Raw genomic sequence first — 8036 nt, 5'->3', positions numbered from 1 at the left:
GTTAAAACAGTAACTGCTGAACTCAGTCCTGTAAAACAAGCTGCTGAATTCAATCAGCAATGGGACTTTCTAACAAAGCAGTTAGCCGAATTCAAGGATAGACTACAAGAGACAAGGATGGCTAATATAAATATGGAAGAACAATTGAAGCAAACAAAGCAGCAGCTGTCAAAACAAATAATAGAAGAATGCCAAGCAGTTCAATTAAGAAGTGGGAACACATTAAATACCCCACCTCAAGGCAGCAAGAAGCCAAGAAATGAGCAAACCACCCAAAATCCACCTAAGGACAGTAAGAGCCCAGAGAAAAATAATTCTGGCGCTAAAACGCCAGAAATTGGGTGGAAGACTGGCGCTGAACGCCCAGACCATGCTCAGGACTGGCGTTCAACGCCAAAAAAAGCAAGGATCTGGCGTTGAACGCCCAAAAGAAGCACAGTTTTGGCGTTCAGACGCCAGGAACAGATGAGGAGCTGGCGTCTAACGTCACTCCAGCTTCTAACTCTGGCAATCAATTGCCAGAGGGGGATCAGACACACACAAGTGCTGATGACAACCCATCTAAAAAGGCCTCTTCAACCACTTCTGTAGGAAATAAATCTACAGCAACTAAGGTTGAGGAATATAAAGCCAAGATACCTTATCCTCAAAAACTCCGCCAAGAGGAGCAGGATAAGCAATTTGCTCGCTTTGCAGATTATCTCAGGACTCTTGAAATAAAGATTCCATTTGCAGAGGCACTTGAGCAAATACCTTCTTATGCCAAGTTCATGAAAGAGATCTTGAGTCATAAGAAGGATTGGAGAGAAACTGAAAGAGTTCTCCTCACTGAAGAATGCAGTGCAGTCATTCTGAAAAGCTTTCCTGAAAAGCATAAAGACCCTGGGAGTTTTCTGATACCATGCACATTAGAAGGTAATTGCACCAAGACAGCTTTATGTGATCTTGGGGCAAGCATCAACCTAATACCTGCATCCACTATCAGAAAGCTTGGTTTAACTGAAGAAGTTAAAACAACCCGGATATGTCTCCAACTTGCTGATGGCTCCATTAAATACCCATCAGGCGTGATTGAAGACATGATTGTCAGAGTTGGGCCATTCGCCTTTCCCAATGACTTTGTAGTGCTGGAAATGGAGGAGCACAAGAGTGCTACTCTCATTCTAGGAAGACCCTTCCTAGCAACTGGACGAACACTCATTGATGTCCAACAGGGGGAAATAACCCTGAGAGTCAATGAGGATGAGTTTAAGTTGAATGCTGTCAAAGCCATGTAGCATCCAGACACATCAAAAGACTGCATGAAAGTTGATCTTATTGACTTTTTGGTAGAAGAGATCAACATGGCCGAGAGTCTCGAATCAGAGTTGGAAGACATCTTTAAAGATGTTCAGCCTAATTTGGAGGATTCAGAGGAAATGAAAGAGCCTCTGAAATTTCCTCTGGAAGAGGAAAAACCTCCTAAACCCGAGCTCAAACCATTACCACCATCCCTGAAATATGCATTTCTGGGAGGTGACACTTTTCCAGTGATCATAAGCTCTGCTTTAAATCCACAGGAAGAGGAAGCACTGATTCAAGTGCTAAGGACATGCAAGACAGCTCTTGGGTGGTCCATAGGTGACCTTAAGGGCATAAGCCCAGCTAGATGCATGCACAAAATCTTATTGGAGGACCATTCATAGACCAGATGCTAGAAAGATTGGCAGGTCATGCTTATTACTGCTTTTTGGATGGCTACTTAGGCTATAACCAGATTGCAGTAGATCCCCAGGATCAAGAGAAAACAGCATTCACATGTGCATCTGGAGTGTTTGCTTATATAAGGATGCCATTTGGGCTGTGTAATGCGCCTGCAACTTTCCAGAGATGCATGCTCTCTATTTTCTCTAACGTGGTGGAAAAATTTCTGGAAGTCTTCATGGATGACTTCTCAGTATATGGAGACTCATTCAGCTCCTGTCTTGATCACCTGAAACTAGTTCTGAAAAGATGCCAAGAGACCAACCTGGTTTTAAACTGGGAAAAATGTCACTTTATGGTAACTGAAGGGATTGTCCTTGGGCATAAAATTTCAAACAAGGGAATAGAGGTGGATCAAGCAAAAATAGAGGTAATTGAAAAATTACCACCATCTGTCAATGTTAAGGCAATTAGAAGCTTTCTGGGGCATGCAGGATTTTATAGGAGGTTTATAAAGGATTTTTCAAAAATCGCAAAACCTCTGAGCAATCTGCTAGCTGCTAACATGCCATTTGTGTTTGATACAGAGTGTCTGCAGGCGTTTGAAACGCTGAAAGCCAAGCTGGTCACAGCACCAGTTATTTCTGCACCAGACTGGACATTACCATTTGAGCTAATGTGTGATGCCAGTTGATGAGCGGATATTTTATACGCTTTTTGGGGATAATTTCATATAGTTTAGAGTATGTTTTAGTTAGTTTTTAGTCTATTTCTAGTAGTTTTTAGGAAAAATTCATATTTCTGGACTTTACTATGAGTTGTGTGTTTTTCTGTAATTTCAGGTATTTTTCTAGCTGAAATTGAAGGAGCTGAGCAAAAATCTGATTCAGGCTGAAAAAGGACTGCTAATGCTGTTGGATTCTGACCTCCCTGCACTCAAATTGGATTTTCTGGAGCTACAGAACACAAAATGGCGTGCTTCCAATTGCCTTGGAAAGTAGACATCCAGGGCTTTCCAGCAATATATAATAGTCCATACTTTGCACAAGGATAGACGACGTAAACTGGCGTTCAACGCCAGTTCTCTGCCCAATTCTGGCGTCCAGCGCCAGAAAAGGATCAAAAACTGGAGTTGAACGCCCAAACTGGCATAAAAACTGGTGTTCAACTCCACAAATGGCCTCTGCACGTGACTCACCTAAATCTCAGCCCCAGCACACACCAAGTGGCCCCAGAAGTGGACCTCTGCATCATCCATCATAGTCCACTCATATTTTGTAACCCTAGGCTACTAGTTTAGTATTTAAACAACTTTTAGAGACTTATTTTGTATCTCATGACATTTCAGATCTAAACTTTGTATTCTCTGAGGAGGACGGAAGGTAGCCATTGACAACGGTGATTCACCAACACACAGCTTGCCATAGGAGGGCGTGCGTGCGTGAATCAGAAGACAGAGGAAAGCAGAGATTCAGAAGATAAAGCATCTCTAAAACTCCAACATATTCTCCATTACTGCACAACAAGTAATCGTTAATTTATGTTCTCTTGGTTATTCACAATTCAACTGATAAACATAATTGACTTCCTGACTAAGATTTACAAGATAACCATAGATTGCTTCAAACCAACAATCTCCGTGGGATTCGACCCTTACTCACGTGAGGTATTACTTGGACGACCCAGTGCACTTGCTGGTTAGTGGTACGCGTTGTGAAAAGTGTGATTCGCAATTCGTGCACCACCAGTGATCACGCCATTGGTGCAGTACTGGGGCAGAGGCATGACAAGCTTCTGCATGTCATTTATTATGCTAGCCGTGTTTTGAATGATGCCCAGAAAAATTACACAACCACAGAAAAAGAATTGCTTGCAGTGGTTTATGCCATTGACAAGTTTAGATCATACTTAGTAGGATCAAAAGTGATTGTGTACACAGATCATGCTGCTCTTAAATATCTACTCACAAAGCAGGATTCAAAACCCAGACTCATAAGATGGGTGTTGCTTCTGCAAGAGTTTGATATAGAAATAAGAGACAGAAAAGGGACAGAGAACCAAGTGGCTGACCATCTGTCCCGGATAGAGCCAATAGAAATGATGTCATTCCCCTCTCTTGAAATCTCTGAGACCTTTCCTAATGAGCATTTGTTTGCCATTCAGGAAACACCATGGTTTGCAGACATTGCAAACTACAAAGCTGCAAGGTTCATTCCCAAGGAGCACAACAGGCAACAAAAGAAAAAATTAATTACTGATGCAAAGTACTACTTGTGGGATGAACCCTATCTCTTTAAGAGATGTGCAGATGGCATAATCCGTAGGTGTGTGCCTAAAGAAGAAGCACAAAGGATCTTATGGCATTGCCATGGGTCATGACAAACCCCATTTGTAGGGTTTATCTTGTATTGATTTTTGGGAATTTTATCACCTTTTACCCATATTTATTCAAGAAATAGCATGGTTTTGTATATTCTCCTTTAATTGTGATTGAATGTGAAAAGATGCTTTTTAGGACTCAAAATAGCTAAATTTAATTCACCTTGATTCTATTAGATGCCTTGATATGTTTGTTAAGTGATTTAAGGTTTAAGAGGCAAAGATTGGATCAAGGAAATGAAGGAAGAAAGCATGAAAAGTTGGAGAACTCATGAAGAAATGAAAGAACCGGAAAGCTGTCAAGCCGACCTCTTTGCACTTAAACGACCATAACTTGAGCTACAAAAGTCCAATTGATGCGGTTCCAGTTGGGTTGGAAAGCTAACATCCGGATCTTCGAAACGATATAAGATTTGCCATAGTTGCATCGCGCATAGGGGCGCGCACGCGCACGGTACGTGGATGCGCCGATGGTGGCACATGACCCACTTAATGCAAACGTGGCCAGTGATTTTAGAAGCCTTGTGGGCCCAATCCAACTCATTTCTGATGCTATTTAAGCCAAGGATTAAAAGGGAATCAACATACATTTAGACACTTTTAATCATTAGTCGTAGTTTAGTTTTAGAAATAGTTAGAGTTAGAGAGAGAAGCTCTCCCTTCTCTCTAGAATTAGGATTAGGAATTAGGGTTAGATTAGGATCTCATAGTTCTAGATTTAATTCAAGTCTTCTTCTACTTCTACCTTCAATTGATAATTGCCACACTTTGGTCCTTCTCTCTATCCCTATTCTCTTGTTGTAATTTCTCTTATTTTGTTTCTAGATTTTGTAATTGAGATACTCTTGTTCTCTCTATTTTCTTTCAATAATGCAATTTGAGGTAATTCATGATAATTGTGATTTCCTTGATTGTTGTTGTTAATTCTTTACATTCAATTGTAGTTAGAATTCATTCTTGTTGTGATTGACTATACTTTTCTTTTGTGCCTTCCAAGTGTTTGATTAAATTCTTGGAAGAATGTTAGACTAGAATTTTATGTTCTTGGCTTGAGAAGGTAACTTAGGATTTCTTGAGTCACTAGTGTCCAATTGATTGATAGTTGATAGCCATTAACTCTAGCCTTCATTAATCCAATTAACCACCCGGAAGGAAAAAGTATGAAGATCAAATTGAAGACGAGTGCGAAGATAAGATATGGGACCCCGGCTCGCTAGGTGAAGACCAACTATGGGGACTCATATCTTGGGTAGAACTTTGCCCAAGCTTCAAGCTTTGACTAAGTGGGATTAATCCTTGCAACTACCATACTTGTGGCTAGTGATAATGATGAAGACCCTTGACAACCAAACCTTGCCAAGACCATTTTTGTGAATAAAGTTTTCCTACCATTTACTATTCACATTCCTCATCCAAAACCCCAAAATAAACAAGTCCATAACCAATAACAAGAACACTACCCTGCAAGTCCTTGAGAGACGACCCGAGGTTTAAATACTTCGGTTTATAGATTTTAGGGGTTTGTACTTGTGACAAACAAATTTTTGCATGAAATGATTATTGTTGGTTTAGAGACTATACTTCAACGAGATTTTATTTGTGAAATTCTATACCATCAAAAATCCATTCATCAGGTCACAATATGGAGGTCATTTCGGAGGTGAACGAACAGCCGCCAAGGTCCTCCAATGTGGCTTCTACTGGCCTACACTCTACAGAGATTCCCGAGAGTTTGTACGTAACTGTGACAGTTGCCAGAGAGTTGGTAATTTGCCTCACAGTTACGCCATGCCTCAACAAGGAATCTTGGAGATTGAGTTGTTTGACGTATGGGGTATTGATTTCATGGGGCCTTTCCCACCATCATACTCAAACACTTATATTCTGGTGGCAGTTGACTATGTATCAAAATGGGTTGAGGCCATTGCCACACCCACCAATGATACTAAAACAGTGCTGAAGTTCCTCCAGAAATATATATTCAGCAGGTTTGGTTTTCCCAGGGTACTAATCAGTGATGGGGGCTCTCACTTCTACAACAAACAGCTTTACTCTGCCATGGTCCGGTATGGGATTCACCACAAGGTGGCGACTCCATATCATCCACAGACAAATGGGCAAGCTGAAGTCTCTAACAGAGAACTAAAAAGAATCCTGGAACGGACTGTAAGTACCCGTAGAAAGGATTGGGCATGAAGCTTGGATGATACTCTGTGGGCTTACAGAACAGCATTCAAGACTCCTATAGGGACCTCTCCATACCAACTTGTGTATGGTAAGGCATGCCACCTACCCGTGGAACTGGAACATAAAGCCTACTGGGCAACCAGATTCCTAAACTTTGATGCCAAATTAGCTGGAGAAAAAAGATTGCTCCAGCTAAATGAGCTAGAGGAATTCAGATTCACTGCTTTCGAAAATGCCAAGCTTTATAAAGAGAAATAAAAAAAGTGGCATGATAGAAAGCTGTCATCTAGAATCTTTGAACCAGGACAAAAGGTTCTGTTGTTTAACTCTAGGCTCAGGCTATTCCCCGGGAAACTGAAGTCCCGGTGGAGGGGACCATATGTGATTACAAGTGTATCACCATATGTTTTTCTATAATTTCAGGTATTTTCTGGCTGAAGTTGAGGGAGCTGAGCAGAAATCTGATTCAGGCTGAAAAAGGACTGCTGATGCTGTTGGATTCTGACCTCCCTGCACTCGGAATGGATTTTCTGGAGCTACAGGATTCCAAATGGCGCGCTTCTAATTGCGTCGGAAAGTAGACATCCAGGGCTTTCCAGCAATATATAATAGTCCATACTTTGATCAAGGATAGACGACGTAAACTGGCGTTCAACGCCAGTTCCATGTTGCAGTCTGGCGTCCAGCGCCAGATACAAGTTACAAGTTGGAGTTCAACGCCAGAAAAGGATCCAAAGCTGGTGTTGAACGCCCAAAACAGCCCTATGCACGTGATTAGCTTTTGTCTTAGCCCCAGCACACACCAAGTGGGCCCCAGAAGTGGATTTCTGCACTATCCATCTTAGTTTACTCATTTTCTGTAAACCTAGTTTACTAGTCTAGTATTTAAACAACTTTTAGAGACTTGTCTTGTATCTCATGACATTTTAGATCTGAAATTTGTACCTTTTGATGGCATGAGTCTCTAAACTCCATTGTTGGGGGTGAGGAGCTTTGCTGTGTCTCGATGAATTAATGCAAGTATTTCTGTTTTCCATTCAAACATGCGTGTTCCTATCTAAGATATCCATTCGCACTTCAATATGAATGTGTGAACGTGACAATCATCATCATTCCTCCACGAATGCGTGCCTGACAACCACTTATGTTCCACCGTAGAATGAATGAATATCTCTTAGATCTCTTAATCAGAATCTTCGTGGTATAAGCTAGATTGATGGCAGCATTCAAGAGTATCCAGAAAGTCTAAACCTTCTCTGTGGTATTTCGAGTAGGATTCAGGGATTGAATGACTGTGACGAGCTTCAAACTCGCGAGTGCTGGGCGTAGTGACAGACGCAAAAGGATAGTAAATCCTATTCCGGTACGATTGAGAACCTGCAGATGATTAGCCGTGCGGTGACAGCGCATCTGGACCCTTTTCATTGGAAGGATGGATGGTAGCGATTGACAACGATGATCCACCAACACACAGCTTGCCATAGGAGGACGTGCGTGCGTGAATTAGAAAACAGAGAAAAGCAGAATTTCAGAAGACAAAGCATCTCCAAAACTACAACATACTCTCCATCATTGCATACAAGTATAATTTGTGTTCTTCCCTTTTATTCCTTGCAATCAAATTTGATAAGTGAATTATTTTATTGTTTTCCTGACTAATAGTTATAAGATAACCATAGATTGCTTCAAGCCAACAATCTCCATGGGATCGACCCATACTCACGTAAGGTATCACTTGGACGACCCAGTGCACTTGCTGGTTAGTGGTACGAGTTGTAAAAAGTGTG

The 8036-nt window shown here is 41.3% G+C and overlaps 1 long non-coding RNA gene across 1 annotated transcript in view; it reads right to left on the bottom strand.

Moving 5' to 3' along the window:
• LOC110265520 overlaps positions 1 to 5036 on the bottom strand; it is an 8377-nt gene extending 3341 nt beyond the window's left edge. Inside the window, exons 1-2 of the long non-coding RNA XR_002351663.1 lie at positions 4647 to 5036; positions 640 to 645 (exon numbers count right to left, since the gene is read on the bottom strand). This is a non-coding gene — a long non-coding RNA (uncharacterized LOC110265520). The remainder of the gene's footprint in view (positions 1 to 639; positions 646 to 4646) is intronic.

The sequence above is a fragment of the Arachis ipaensis genome, chromosome B08, assembly GCF_000816755.2.
Source record: "Arachis ipaensis cultivar K30076 chromosome B08, Araip1.1, whole genome shotgun sequence".
Lineage (NCBI taxonomy): Eukaryota > Viridiplantae > Streptophyta > Magnoliopsida > Fabales > Fabaceae > Arachis > Arachis ipaensis.
Note: the sequence above shows the minus strand (reverse complement) of the source record. Positions and strands in the feature narration are given on the sequence as shown.